This window comes from Drosophila montana, unplaced genomic scaffold (genome assembly GCF_035044405.1).
Source record: "Drosophila montana isolate Dmon_TW-CO22-7 unplaced genomic scaffold, ASM3504440v1 contig_3218_1, whole genome shotgun sequence".
Lineage (NCBI taxonomy): Eukaryota > Metazoa > Arthropoda > Insecta > Diptera > Drosophilidae > Drosophila > Drosophila montana.
Window position 1 is genome coordinate 2948859 of NW_026998098.1, and position 14976 is coordinate 2963834.

At 38.5% G+C, this 14976-nt stretch overlaps 1 protein-coding gene across 18 annotated transcripts in view; it reads left to right on the forward strand.

Moving 5' to 3' along the window:
* The window catches only part of Shab (Shaker cognate b), a 60772-nt gene that overhangs the window by 18533 nt on the left and 27263 nt on the right, over nt 1-14976 (forward strand). For all 18 annotated transcript variants that reach the window (XM_064689916.1, XM_064689918.1, XM_064689921.1 and 15 more), the window contains one exon: nt 14417-14929. The gene's annotated coding sequence lies outside the window, so the exon portion shown is untranslated. The remainder of the gene's footprint in view (nt 1-14416; nt 14930-14976) is intronic.

A 14976-nucleotide genomic window follows, 5' to 3' on the forward strand; every position in this document is an offset into this window, starting at 1 on the left:
CACGTGCTTGTAATCGTAATTGTAATTGGACAATGGACGATGGACGATTTACGATGTACGATGGGTGGTGTCTCTTGGTCCTCCACTGCCTGTCCTCTCAAGCCAATGTATTGCTTCTTTTTATTATATTTTTGTGCTTGTCATAAATTGACCCAAATACAGGAATCGATATTCGTATTCGATACAAATTCTAACGCTACACACAATCATTATGTTTTCCGTTTACTCGCATTTCCATTGAATAATAACAACCGTGTGTGTGCGGTAATTTTCTACAATTTCTCAACATTCTACAGTTTTCCACGAACATGAAAAACGTTCATTACAATGTGCCTTTTGAATACAAAATAATTTAGCAGAACTTTTGCTTTTTCACACGTAGCCCCAGAAATCGGACAACAACTTATATGGCAAACTGAGAATAGTATATAATTCGCGTACCGTCAAATTATTGCGTTTCAAGTGAATCATTTTGATTGATTAGAAAAAAATTGCAGATAATGCGAGGCAATTAATATATGTTTCCTTTTACACTGTGCAGAATGGGTAAAGTTTGTGTAAACAATATAAACCAATACATATGGCAATATAAACAAATAATCAGTTTTTGGTTAAGTATGATGAGTTTGAATAAAATGTGTTTGTAGGTAATAGAAGAAAATAAAAAAATGTACTAAAAGAGGAATATATTAATATAAGATAAACTGAATTTGTTTTCAACTTTTTGTTTGTGCTAAATTTTCTTTCGCTTCTTATGTACAGGGTATATCATAGTTGTAGGTCATTAATTTCAACTGCATTTTTCATGGCGGTTTTCTATTTGCATTTGGCGGCAAGTTGCGCAAAAGTTTTCGGCAAATTTTCATTAAAATTTCACTGGCATGTGACCACGTCTTCAGCAAGCGTCCTCCCTCATCTGCTGCCGCAACAAAACATCGCGGCCGCGTTAATTTGCAGGCACTTCAAAACCAGAAAGAGTAGCTAGATTTTGGCACACCAACGAGTAAATACCCTCAAAGACACATATTTAAAGGAAAAACTTTCTTTGTGGCCAACATATCATATCAGAAGTAGATGATATTGTAGTCCAATGTCGATTAGATATTGCCTCTATGTTTATAGCATAGTTGAGCACATAACACTGATAAAGAATAAATATACTTTACTGGGTCTTCTTCGATATGTTACACGTTTCATGAAAAGTTATGAATACCTCTGAAAGAGTATACGAGGGCATTTGGCAATATTATGACTGTTCGGGCGGCAAATTGAGAGGAATAGGAAAGGGTTGGGACGTTAAGGGACTTAAATGCTGGCGCATTTATGTTGTCAGTGGACTTGTCAAACAGACGAACAGCAGTTGGTAATGAACAAATTAAAAAATTTTGGCTTTTCATGTTGGCAATTGGCCCAGTGAACGCGTTGTTTTTGTATGTCACAGACGCAGGCACTGGAAACCGATTAGAGCGCGAAAATATAGTCCGAAAGATGTGTATTGAGACAATTAGGTGTGTCATGTCAAATATATATAAATTGAAAATTAGTCATATGTTGCAATCATCTTTTGAATATATGCTGTAAAACGTATCTGAATGTTTTAGATATATAAATACAATATCCATTGATTATCCTATGGCAGTTATTATATAATGAATACACTACTAACAAATCCTAGTTACAAAAGGTTCTATTATACTCAAGTTTCGTCCATGCTGTTACAACAACCTTTGGATGATTTCGTCATCCTAATTGTCGTCATTTCGTCGTCGCAACTCTTGAGGGTCTCAAAATGAACGACGAGCCAAGCGAACCAGAAATCAATTAAAAGCAATTTTAATAGAAACCAAAGTGTTAAATCAACAAAAAGAAAAAAGCAAGCCAAAAACATATAAAAAAAATAAAAACAAAAACAAAAAAGGAATAAAATTTAGAGAAAACTTTGCCATTTGACTGGGGTCAATATTAATATTGTTGATTTTGTTGTTGTTGTTGTTGTTGCTGTTGGTTCCACGAGCTGTTCGGCTTGGTGCCAAAAATAGCAATAGATATTAGATATTTTTCGGCCGAAGCCGCAGCGGGCCAGGAAATGAGAATTCGAATTCAATACAATAAAAATCATTGAGTTGTTTTATTCCCAAAGCTTTCACTGCTCTTGTTGTTGTTGCTATTGTTGTTATTGTTGTTGGCCAAATTAATAATAGATAACAAAGGCGCTGAGCGAAATGAAAAGCGAACCGATACGAGAATAATAGAAATGAAGCCACAAAGCAAACTGACCTCACAATAGCGGCAATATACGAAATAAGCAAAATTAAAAAAAAAGAAACTAATATTAATAATAAATAAATAGCAGTTGTGGCAATAGACAACATTTATTATGTGTGCAGCGACAGCAACAGTAGCCACAAAATCGGAGCTAATTGAAATTGCAAAAGCTGCCTCCTCTGCTTGCCTAATTAAGCCGACAGCCATCCAATCCGTTGAGCTGCCAACAGGCCAGAGTCCAGGACTTTGACCATGTTTCAGCCCAACAAAACGCAATCAACTCGGGCAATAACAATGAAAGATTGCACCGCACGCTACATGCTACATGCTACATGTAACATGCCACGTGCCACATGGAAGCGGGAAACGGCCTTCGTTTGTAGCGGCCAGTGCTAATTTGAAGTTATGTGCGTTCTGATGTAACCAGAAACTTGACAGACCCCAGGCTCTGTGCCTGGAACGGAATTTCAATGCACACCTGAAGGGCAGAGCTGGAGCCACACGACACCATGGCAGTTTAGGGGTGGGCATTGACGCTGTGGCACAAGGGCACAAGTCGAGACAAAGAGTGAAAGCCTCTCGCATTGCGGTTAAACGAATGTGCAGCAACCTCAGGGGGGAGCACATCACAGACCAAGTCCTTGTTTTAGTTATTCAAGCGAATAGCAACGAGTGAGGCAGTAGAGATGTGAAAGAATTTGACTCTAGGAAAAATTCAATGCAGAAATCCATGAATTGTTTTCTTTGCTTGCAATAAAAACTTTGATTGCTTTACAAATTTGTGGGTTCTTCATAAATAGCCATTGTAAAGAAAGTGGATGTCAGAAAATCTTTATAAGGATTATCTTGTCTATTTTCGCTTTTTACTATGCTGAAACTTAGTGGAATTCGTGCCCAATCGGTTGCACAATGAGTCACGGCACGCGCACATCGCTGAGACAGGCACAGAAACGACAACGATGGTTGCCACTCAGTCTCATGCTGTGAAGAAGAAGCAGGCATAGAGATTCAGCATCAGCTGGTGGTGGCCTCGTCAATGCACCACCTTCAGCTGTCGAAATGGCAACAACAACGACACCGCAACACGAACTTGAGTGCACGCGTACCGCACTGTGCGGCAGTGGAACGAACCGTGCAACATACCACAAAGTGAACAAATTGCCAACCAACATAGCAAAAGCAGCAGCAGCAGCAGCAACAACAGCAACAGCAACAGCAGGGGGTCAGGCCGCGTTATATCCTGTATCAAATTTTCATTCAGTATCCAAAACTTCCCCATGCGCACGAGGCGGCTTCGTTGGTGCTGGCCAAAGTAGGTCGTCTGTTGTCGTACAACTTCTAACAACCTCATTACGAGGTGTACGTATCGAAACTGATGACGTCATTGGTTGAGCTTTACGCTTTTGGCTGCTCATTCGTGCCACCAAAAGCTGCGCACGGCCACCGACGACACCACCACCACCACCACCCACTCGAAGTGGGAGTTGTGCGGGTCTGTAGGTTTCCGGCTACGACTCGGGCCTTCTGGATGGGCCTCAAAAATGCCAAATAGCTGACCTCAAAATGCCAAAAGATTTGGCATTTATCAATTTCTTATCAGAGCCATCAGATCGACAGGTTTTCACACAAATCAGCTACAAGCCCCAAAAGGTGTTCACTGGCGCGTCCTGGAAGCACTTGCGCAAAGAGAGCGACAGAAACAACAACAGACTAAGAGAGCTAGGAACTCAGCAAAAGAGCGAAAAAGAGAGAGCGTATAACTCTCAGCGAGTCGGCGAACGCTTCGGCGTCGGCGTCGTTTCAATTCAGTGTCAATTGTTGTTGACTGGAAAAACTCGGCCCAAAGTAATGAAAACAACAAGAACCTGCGAAGTTACGAAAATTGCATTAAACAGCAGAAAAGCGAGTGGCCAGCACAATAAAGTTTTGGTTTCCGATGAAGAGGTCTACTTGAGCGCCAGCTAGATGCGTACAGCTATAGGAATTATTATTATTATTCAATTTTATTGCCTTTCATATTTTCGTGCGTGTTTCTTACTAAGGCTCTTTGTTGTTGTGGCTAAATCATAACGTATCCTGTTTCAATGTCTCGAACACACACATACGAAAACATTTGCAGCTGTATGATTATGAGTATCTACATTTGTGTCTGGGTCTATATCCGTGTGTCAAAAGTGGCACAAAACAAAATCTGCACTAATCGCATTTAAATTTTGTACAATCTTGTCAAATGGATTTCAAAAATTATTTTTATTTTTTATTCATTTTTTAATAAAGCACTGGGAAATCTTTTCAGCTTCTATTTAAACTTGTCCTCCGAGTTGCCGTGAGCTATCCTGCCATTCAGCTGCCTAAGATATATGTAAATCCACTTTTTTTCATTTACATGCAAATCACTCACACACACACACACACACCTTAAGTTCCATATTATAATATTCAATTAGGTAGACGTATTCTCAGCATTCCTTATATATGCAACAAATGCGAGCTGTTTATTTTTAGTCTTGCAAATAGTTATTTGAATATAAATTTAAAATTTTTACGAACAACTTCATTTTGGCTATTTGTCTAAGCTTTGGTTATATTTACTAGAAGTAAATACACAAAAATAGCGAAAATATAAAATATTATATTTCCAAATCCTTTTTCGGAAGCTGTTAGCAATAACAAACACACAAATCTTGCTCGATTTGCTCGAAGTAAACAAATTTGTAAGCTCATTTCTTTTCCATTTGATAAAACTGACTGGGGATATGCACTAATATCCTAAGAGGCACAAAATACCTGCCCATACACAGAAGGTCTGCTTTGACGGCACTTAGTCAACCGTTTTTGGGTTGTTGTCCCTCATCATTATTGTTATGAATTTCAATTTGTTGTCTCAAGGCCATCGCAGGAAATTAAAGCCCCAAAATATGCGCAACACTTTCTGCGCCGCTTGCCTCATGTTTCGTTAGCCGTATTTCGTGCGTGTGTGTATGGATTTTGGGTGCGCTCTGCTGCGTTGTATATGCTGCGTATACGTGATATGCGTTTTAAGCAAAATGGGATTTTAGTTTGATTTGGCTTTCAATTTCCTGCTGCTCTATGGCACACAGTAAGCTCCAAGACATTTATTTAATTCAAAACTAAGCTGCCGAAACCAAAGGTAGCCAGATATGGATTAAAATATATATTCTATACATCAGACATAAAGAGTATCAAGAGTTTGTAAATTCTTATTATGGTAAGCTAAAAGTTAATACAACTGAAGCCTTGATTTACTTTCTTATATTTTTAAATCTATTGTGCATACGCATATATGTAAATATGTACTTACCTAAAATTCACATGCGACATTATTTGGAAGAAGAAAGACTTTTGTAAATAAATATTACTGAAAAAAAGTAAAAGAAGTAGATTTCAATTAGAGAAAGACCAGGATAAAATGGAAAGACAAAACAAAATATATGTATATAAAGATCTGGGTCAAAAGACTATTTAATAGGTTAAAAAGTATACTCGATTTTCAAAATAGATTGCATTCAAAGTACCTAAAATAAAAGCATGAATCTTTGTATACTTAGCTTTATTTAAAAGAATCTTTTTTGCTATTCTTATACTGCAGCAGAGCGGGACATATAATACTTGGCTTGAGTTTTGAGCCGGCATTGTCCGGGTCAACTTTGTATCTGTACATTTTGAGCAAAAACACTTTATCCCACATATCCCCCCCGCGCACAGGTTTAAATCACTCCGTATTATTTTTAAGCCCCACTAACATTTAACGGAGTGGATTTTCACAATCGTTGAATCATGTTTGAAAGTACGACATTACTTGATTGGATGAAGAAGTCAAATTTGCAATCAACAGTTATTCATCCTGTTGACTGATCGGATGATAAACTAAAAAAATGTTATACAAACGTTTGACACAAAATTTCCACATTTGCGGGTGGAGCTTTCCAAAACCCCGTCTTAGCGTTTGTTACATCGCATAATAAATTTACTCAAAATTTTTTAACTTTTTAGCTTCAACGATTTTGATTGTGCGTTCATCATCAATCAGTCAGTTAATCAGTCACTCAGTCAGGACAAACTCTATACAGTATATATATTGATTGCGACTCCCTTGTGACAGTTTCTTATGCCATTGTGTTCGCTTCGTTCAGGCATTTGCGCATCCTTTATAATTTCTTTATTCAAAGTGGTTGAATTCTCCTTGGTTGCAGTTGGAGACACACGCGTTGGGAAATCGCTCATCCGTGTTTGAATCACAGTTGCAAGCCAAGCGAAATCCCAGCCCCCGGGTAGGCAATTTTCGCAATTGTTTCAAGTTGTTTCTATTGCTGGCCAAATGCCAAAAGGCCAGAAGCAGGCCACATCCACGGCTGATCCATATACAATAATTTAGTACCAAAGTCAAATAAACACCGCACCGACGAGAGTGAGAGAGTGTTCTCAGTTGTTGCGATGACGTCACAGCTGAAAGATCACAACGACGACGTCTTCGTTATGTGGCCGTAAACTGGTGCAGATTGTTTCTATCTGCTGGGTAAACAAATTGGCTGCGTGCGCTCATCGATTTTTATGAGTTCAAAGATTTACTTCGTGCCGCATTCCTGCACAGCGCAAACAAAAATTTCGCCCAAAATTTGCAAATATGTATTCAAACGTATTTCGCATGCCAGAAATCGGAAAAAATTAATGGCGTAATTTGTTGGTCGCACAGCAGCAACAAAACAAAAATGGGGGAAAAATAAAAAGAATGGGCGGAAAACAGTTTGGAATGCTGCGGGAAGTCTGCCGGCTTGCACCGACTGCATAATACCCTAAACCCAAGTACTACATTACCACTCAAATGCAACTTGAAGACGAATTTTTCCTGTTCAATTTTTGACCATAAAGTGTGCTTTAAGCATAAGCATAATCGTAGCTTTAGCATGAAATTTTATAATATGCTATGAATTAAAGCTTTTTATGATAAGCTACAAAGTACACGCTCAAAATACCAGCTATACTTAAATTACAGGGTATACCACATAATAAAAAGTGATGGCGCGTTAAAAGAAATACGCCTTAAAGCATAAGTGAATGCTGTATTTAATGCGGCTAATTGCTAATAAGCTTTCAATTAAATTGCAATATTTTTTATTAAACAAGAGTACAGAAAAGTTTGACACAGTTCCAAATGTTGAAATATTTTTCGTATTTTTGCAAACTCTTGGCCTAAATTTATGCCGGTTTCTTTCTCCCTCTGTTTGACACGTGCCAAGAACAATAAAAAAACATGGCAACAACAATAACTAGCTTAACTTCTTGACTTTAACTGTGAGCAGGCACGCGAATAATCGTATCGACTTTTGGTGGCAAAAAAAAAGAAAACTAAAATAAAATAAAATCTGTGACTATTTTTAGTTGCCAATTAATCTTTGGGGTATTTTGTAGTTTTTTTTTGATTGGTGAAGGAAATGCGCGTATTACCAGCGGGGTGTTTGGAATTTTAAGTGATTTGCTGCCGCTGCGTCGGGGCATTATTTATTTTTATTTTATGTCGGAAGAGCAGCAACGCAATCGGTGATAAGTAAATAAATACAATTTACATTAATAGATGCGGTCAGACTAAAAATAAATGCCTCTACTTGGCCAGCATTGAACTTACATGTGTAGCACAGCGCGTCGCGCAGAGGGGGTGAGGTGGGAGTGTGGTATGGGGAATGGGAAATGGCCATGTTGATGGCCATTTATCATCATCAGCGGTTGGCAGGTGAAACATTTTATGCGACATCAAATGTATCAGGTGTTTCACACGAGACAGACAGAAGGGAGAGTGAGAGAGTGTGACGGAGAGGGGAATGGGCGAACGAATGTGAGAGGGGGGGAAGATCGATGGAAGGCCATTTGATTAATGTACTTACAGCGCATTTAGCAGCCAGTATATAAATAAATAAAATAAAAGCAAATAATGCTGGAAAACAAAAGCCAATTCAACTGCATTATTAATATTGTATTCAACGCAATGTATCTCCAAGCGATACGTATGTGTGGGTGTGTCTGCGTGTGTAAAACTGTGTGAGTGTGCGTGTCTGCAACTTATTAGAGCACGCACAGCAAACAGGTTGGCACAAAACAAAACCCAGACGAACAGACAACTTAGACAGAGAGAGCAACGGCCATAATCGAAAATCAATAATCCATGTATGAATTATGGCCAACATCGACAGTTGGCGTTAAACAACCAACAATCAACAGCAACAATAAGGGGCCAATGGCCAGCAAAGACACTTCGATTATGAATATTTCATTAGTTTCATACGATAACTGCGCAGTTGGTTGGGCCAACAAAATGTTGTAGCATACGCCAAGGCGCATTAGAATTTTGACCACAAACATGAATTGGTCACATTTTCAGAGCCGAGAAGCAACAAGCGTTAACGCAATTTCCAAGTTGGCCAGAAATCACAAGGCACAATGCAAAAGGTTATTGACACGCCCGCAAAAAAACTGCGCCACAAAAACGAGGATATTTTATTATTTACAGTGTGCGTGATTTGAGCAAAATAATTTATGGAAAGTTTGAAAATAAATTATGGAAAGTTGAATCAACGATTATTCTATGTATAACGATACCCTCGACTTCTTAAATTTTTTTTTATTTTTTTTTTTAAATTGTATTATTGTATACTGCTGACAAATAATGCAAAAACAAGTAATTATTACTATTCCGCTATTAGCTAACCCAGCCAACCTTCGATTTACTTGTCACAAAGAGTAATAACGATCATATTTTTGATCAGAGAAGATACCACAAATGTGAAAAAACTTTAATCACAGTAACAGCAATAATTCTCCTTCTGTTTGTTAAGCTTAGAAACCCTTCTTGATTTCCATTGTAAATAATAGAAGGAAATTTAATTGCAATAACTTAAAGAAGCCTATCACATATCTGTTTAGAATTATTTAGTAAGCAATTCTAGCTACATTACTCTTAATTAATGTTATAAAAAATGCATAGTTTTTTTTTGTCTATTGATTTGGTTAAGGGATGACAATGGCAGCGACTGTTGCTCGGCGCTGGACGCCCAGATGACGCCATGTCGCTGGCATGTGGCACGGGACTCATAAAACCGCAAAAACCGCTGAGTAACTCAATAAAAGGCTAAAAACACGCAGAGCGGGGGCCTTCTGGAATATGCTACAGTTGCCGAGTGCAACAATTGAAATGAAAGGCAGAGCAAATGCTAGAGAAAGGTTACGCGAAAGTGAGAGAAAGCTGCCATAAAGCGCACACTTAGCAGACACCATGAATGCGCTCTCGGACACACACACATACACACACACACACCCACACCTACACAAGCACATAGCACAGGTCACACAGCACCCAAATAGTCCCACGCCCATTAGCCAAGGCCAAGTTGGGCCAAGTTGGTCAAGATGCTTGCATGCCAATGGCCAATAAGTCAAGCTCGCACGCAAAAACCAAAACAAAAGCCGAATAAAAATTGGAGTAACTCGCAACAATTTTCTTCAGCTTTGCCTTTTGTTTTAGAAAATGGAAAGTGTACAAAAAGGTTCAAAGTGTGTTTAACACACAGACTGTGTGTGTGCGTGTGTGTGTGACTTTCTAAATTTGTTTGAATTCTGTTCGTGGCCGCTAACTAAATTAGAGCAGTCGCCAATGGCAGGCAAGGGTCAGCAGCAGCAGCAGCAGCAGCAGCAGCGGCGGCGGCGTCGGATGTGGCTGTGGCCGGATGTGGCTGGGCGGAGGGCGCGGGGCTGTGAAAGCACTGGGCGTGTGCTGATGGCAAAACGAAGCACACGACCAAAGGCACTGACTTAAGTGTTGAGGTTAGCGCTGACGCATTTCTAGTGAAGACCAAGACAAAGCAATAGCAACAACAACAACTATAGCAATAGCAACGCACACACTTAAATATATATAAATGCACTTGACTTGTGAAATGTTTGCAGCCAACAAGAAAAAAGAAAATGGCGCCATAAATTTAGTCAACGTCGACAATGGCGGCCCTTAAAAGTCGGCAATAAATGTTCTCTATTTGCCGAACAACACTGACACGCTTTTCCATTGTTTCAGCTGAATATTTGCATTGCATTTGTTATTGTTGTTGTTATTGTTGTTGTTGTTGTTGTTTTTGTTTTTGTTTTCAATGCACCAGGCATCTGAGGCCCCTTAGCTATGCAAATGCTTGAGGCGCCGCTTTTAACAGCTAAGTGGAATTTTGGCTCTTGAAGCATTTATCATTTTGTTTATGTCCTGCACTCAAAGGCTAAGGCATGCGTTGCCTTAGCTTATAAATACAATTGTATGAAATGGTGTAAGGGAGGAGGGAAAGGGGGTTTGTTAGAGAGCCCATAAAGTGCATATATGCACAACTATATGTAGTCAGATATGTATTTACTTAAAGCACTTCACAGACGACTGTTACTCACAATTTGTAGCCACATTAGACATTCAGTTAGTGTGAACTGTTTTCTAATTGTTATATATATTCTGAGAAATATTTCAAATGCCCATTTTCAGTAGCTCAGCTTTATATTTAAAAAGATATGACTTTAAACCCTGGCTTAACTATATTTAAATAGGTATCTATGTCTTATAAAAGCCTTAAAGCTGACTTCTAAAAAAAAATACATAAAAAACTTGGGAGTTTAAAAATGATTTTTTCTCTATATTTCACATTTTTTAAAAGTGTTTCTGCTTGTTTTTTTTTCTGAAAATATTAATCTTTGAAAAATGTGCATTTCTTGTAAAACTGTTCACAAGAAAATAACATAAATATATTCTTTATGTGCATGTAAACTAGTTTTGTACTAGCCTCTTATATTGCCTTCTTTGGCTAATTGCTTGTTTTGTGTGCGAGTGTGTGTGTGTGTGTGTGTCGGCTTGGCCATTTTCAATTAGTGTCCAAGTCAAAGAAATCATTAATCACACACCCCGCAACGCAACAAAGTTCCGCTGTGTCATCCAAAATGGCTAAGCGTAAAATTGCTAAGCAGCTTTTTAATAGCTGTCCATACGGGGTTATTTGAAGAAATAGCTGCTCTTGTTGCTGTTGCTGGGATAGCTCCATTAGGGATGTGTGCAAGAAATGACCCTGACCGTAACCTGAGACACTGTCTACACACACTCACACACACATATATGCACATCAGAAGACTCTCTGGGGGGCGTTATCAAACTATTTATGGGCAATTAAGTGTTCATTTTGTAATTGTACATACGTGTAGGCAAATTATGTCTAAGATTTATGAGCCCATGTGTCGCTCGTCTGCGCGTGTGTGTGTGAGCGTGTGCTGTCATAAATTCCAACGCCATTTACTCACATTTTACGACAAGAACCGAGCTGTCAAATGAAATTACACAACGTGCAACGCGCGAGAAATGCGAGTGGAAGGTCTCGCCTTATTATATCATGAAATTAATTGCAATTTAACTTTTACTTTGGCATCAGCCGTGGCGGTGGACGTTTTGAAGGCAATTCAACAGGTATCAAGGTGAAGTTGGCCACTTGACGTATGCCTCACACAGTTGTACGCTTAAGTGTCGAGCGAGAGGCAAGCGTGTTGCATGTGGCAACACGACCGAACGCAACACGATTTGCATGCAGTTTATTTTCATTTTGCGCCACAAATAATTGCATAAGGTTACAACACACGCGACGAAAAACAACAATCTAAATGCAAAAAACGCCAACAATGTTGTCAAAAATGCGCGCGCTTTGCCATTACCATTTTGTAATAAGCGACCCGCTCTCATAAACAACAATTTAACCGGACTAAACTCAAGCAAAACTATATTATTTACCATATTTACGTACATATAACAATAATTTCGTCCTTGCACGCCAGCCATGTGAGCTAAATTCAAATGAAATGCTCACAAATGTGACAGGCGCCTTGGGCATCACTGAATCAAATGCGAGCAGTGAAAACATGCGATTCTTAATGCAGGCTTAGGAAATACACTACATTTCAATTTATTGATTCGATATGAAAGGTATGAAAGATGAAGAAAAAGGTGAAGATAAAAGATATTTAAAGAGTTGGCAAAATAAAAAAGTTAATTTGTATATCAGAAGTTGAAGATAAAACCTTAAAGGTTAAAGATAATAAGTAAGGTATTAAAGAAGCAATAGCTAAGAAATTCCATTTTAAATCTTGGTAGCTTAAAACATAAATTATAACGAGATATTTTCTTAGTATTACTTTTTTAAATTTTATGTATTCCTTCTTGACAAAAACTATTGAAATATATACCAAGGCCTCACCTTTAAGTTTGTTTCGCAAGCCTTTTTATATCTATGAATCAAGGCTTGGGCCTTCTACATTTTATGATTGGGAAAATAAATTACACGTTAAAATGTTGATTTTAGACATCTTTGCATTTCTGATATATTAGTTTAGCCGACTCGAAATATAATATATAAAAATCTATAGTTTCTGTTTACCTAAAATAAGTTCTTATCCAGAGAAATTAAACTAGAGTGAGAGCCAATATAGAAAACTAAAGAATTTTGCAGTAATCTTCAAATAATTAACAAAAACAATTTAATTTAAAAGAGGCCTGGCCCACTTTAAGCCAAGCAATTGACAATTAAATTTAGCATTTTAAGTCCCTCTACCCACCATGACTCTTATTACAGTCAGACCAGTCGGGAAATGTAGTTTATACTAATCAATTTCTAAAACATTTTTGAAAACTTTTCGAATTTTTTGTGATTTGCACATTAAATAAGCTGTTAATATTTAAATTACATTCGAGTGTCAAAACTATGCCTTAAACTTGCAGCTTCAGACATTTCATTATAAAAAATAGAAAGCTCGCGCAATGTTTGATTAACTGCAGCTCCCACACGACTAACCCAAAATGGTTTGTAGTCGAAATAAACTTAAAAAGCAGTCAAGGTCAATGCGGCATGGTTTTTATCTAGAGTTTTGAGCAGTTTAATTAACATTTTATGGTCAATTGTTGGGGTGCATAACTTGCAAAAACGCAGCCCTTACGCTTATTACAATGCATTTCCGTTTGGCATAAAAATTCAAATTTGAATGCAATGCGGCAGAAAATGCGATTTAGGCAACAGCCAGACCAAAAACAATTGAAGCATTCGCATTCGCCCAAACCAAAATAGCCAGCATATATTTTCCAGGCCAGCACGCTTGTGTGTGTTTGCGAGTGTGTATGTGTGTGTGTGTGTGTGTGCGTGCGTGGTGTGTGCTTGCAAATGTGGAGCTTGGCGTTTGCTTTGGCGGCATTTAAATGCAAAATTTGTGCACAGCCTTCGGCATTTGCAAATTAACCATAATAAATAAGGGACCACATCGATGGCCTCGTTACCAATGGCCAAAACGAAGTGTGTGCGCGTGTGTTTTTGATTTTTTTTCGCATTTAGGTGAAAAGCTGTTGACTAAAGGCGCTGGCCAAACTCACCTCCCACTATTTTAGACACTCTGCGCTCGACTCTGTTCCTTTTTAAATAGTCACTCTGGAAGTTGGCCGAGATCTCTGCAGTTGGTGTCTCCTTCGAACATAGGCTTAGGCCTAATCATATTGAGACAGCTTTTTGATCTTTGTTCAGATTCGAACACATTCTGAAGTGTACTCGTGCCCTCCACTAGTGTACAGCATTTTCTGCTCTCTCTCTCTATCCAAAGTCTCTGCTGTGGCACTTTATTCCTGCTATGGCACTTTTTTACCCAATGCTCTCATATCATATCATCTCATATCAATCAATACCTGATCGCATAAATAGTTAGTTGCTATATGAAGAATGTAGGTTAATGGCAAGTATTTTTCTTCTTTCTTAACCCTTGTCATTTCAGTCGCCTCATACGACAAGCTATGACCAGCTGTGGTGGTATTCTACAGGCCGCGCACCACACGGCTTTTATCATGTTCAAGTGTGTGTGTGTATATATACTATAATATAAACCAGCCCTAAAAAGTATGCTTTAAAAATTGCACTGTGTCGCTTATCGTCGCTTATCTTATCAGCTGTCAACTGATATTGATTTAGTAGGGAAGCGGCCTGCAAATGTTGGGTTTTAACTAAAGACAACAATACATATTTAACTGGCCTATCAGTCAAATCGTAACTGTATTATAATTTATTTGTTGATCGACTTTTTGTATTTCTAATTGCAGCTATCTACCAACAAAAACACATAGCATATTAGAGCCCCACAAAATGCTGCCAATTATCGCCTAAGCCAGCCGCAGTTCGAATCAAAATCCAATTAAGCCCAAAACCTAGAAATAAACTGTGATCATAGCTTAAACACGCAACAAATACAACTACAGTAACAACAACAAGAAAAACAACAACAACGACCAGCAACCAGCATATAAAAACAACGCCACACAAAGACATGAAGGAAAGCTGCCAGCAACTCACACAGACCCACAGCAAGGAGCAGTCGAAGCCAAAGCTGACTCTTAGCCAGAAACAGAGCCAAAGACAAAGCCAGAGCCAGCTACAGACCGTATCTGGTGCCCAATTGCTGAATTTATAGATCTCCAGATATTGAAAATTGAAATCAATTGCGCACAAGTAGCAGCAAATAGGCAAAAGGAAGCCAATTAAGTCAAAGGACTGAGACAGAACAACGGCGGGACGACGGTGGTGGCTGTAATGACAACAATTGACGCGATGTAGCGGTAAGTAGAGGAGAGCCAGAGAGTCAAGTGAAGTCTATAAATCTTTA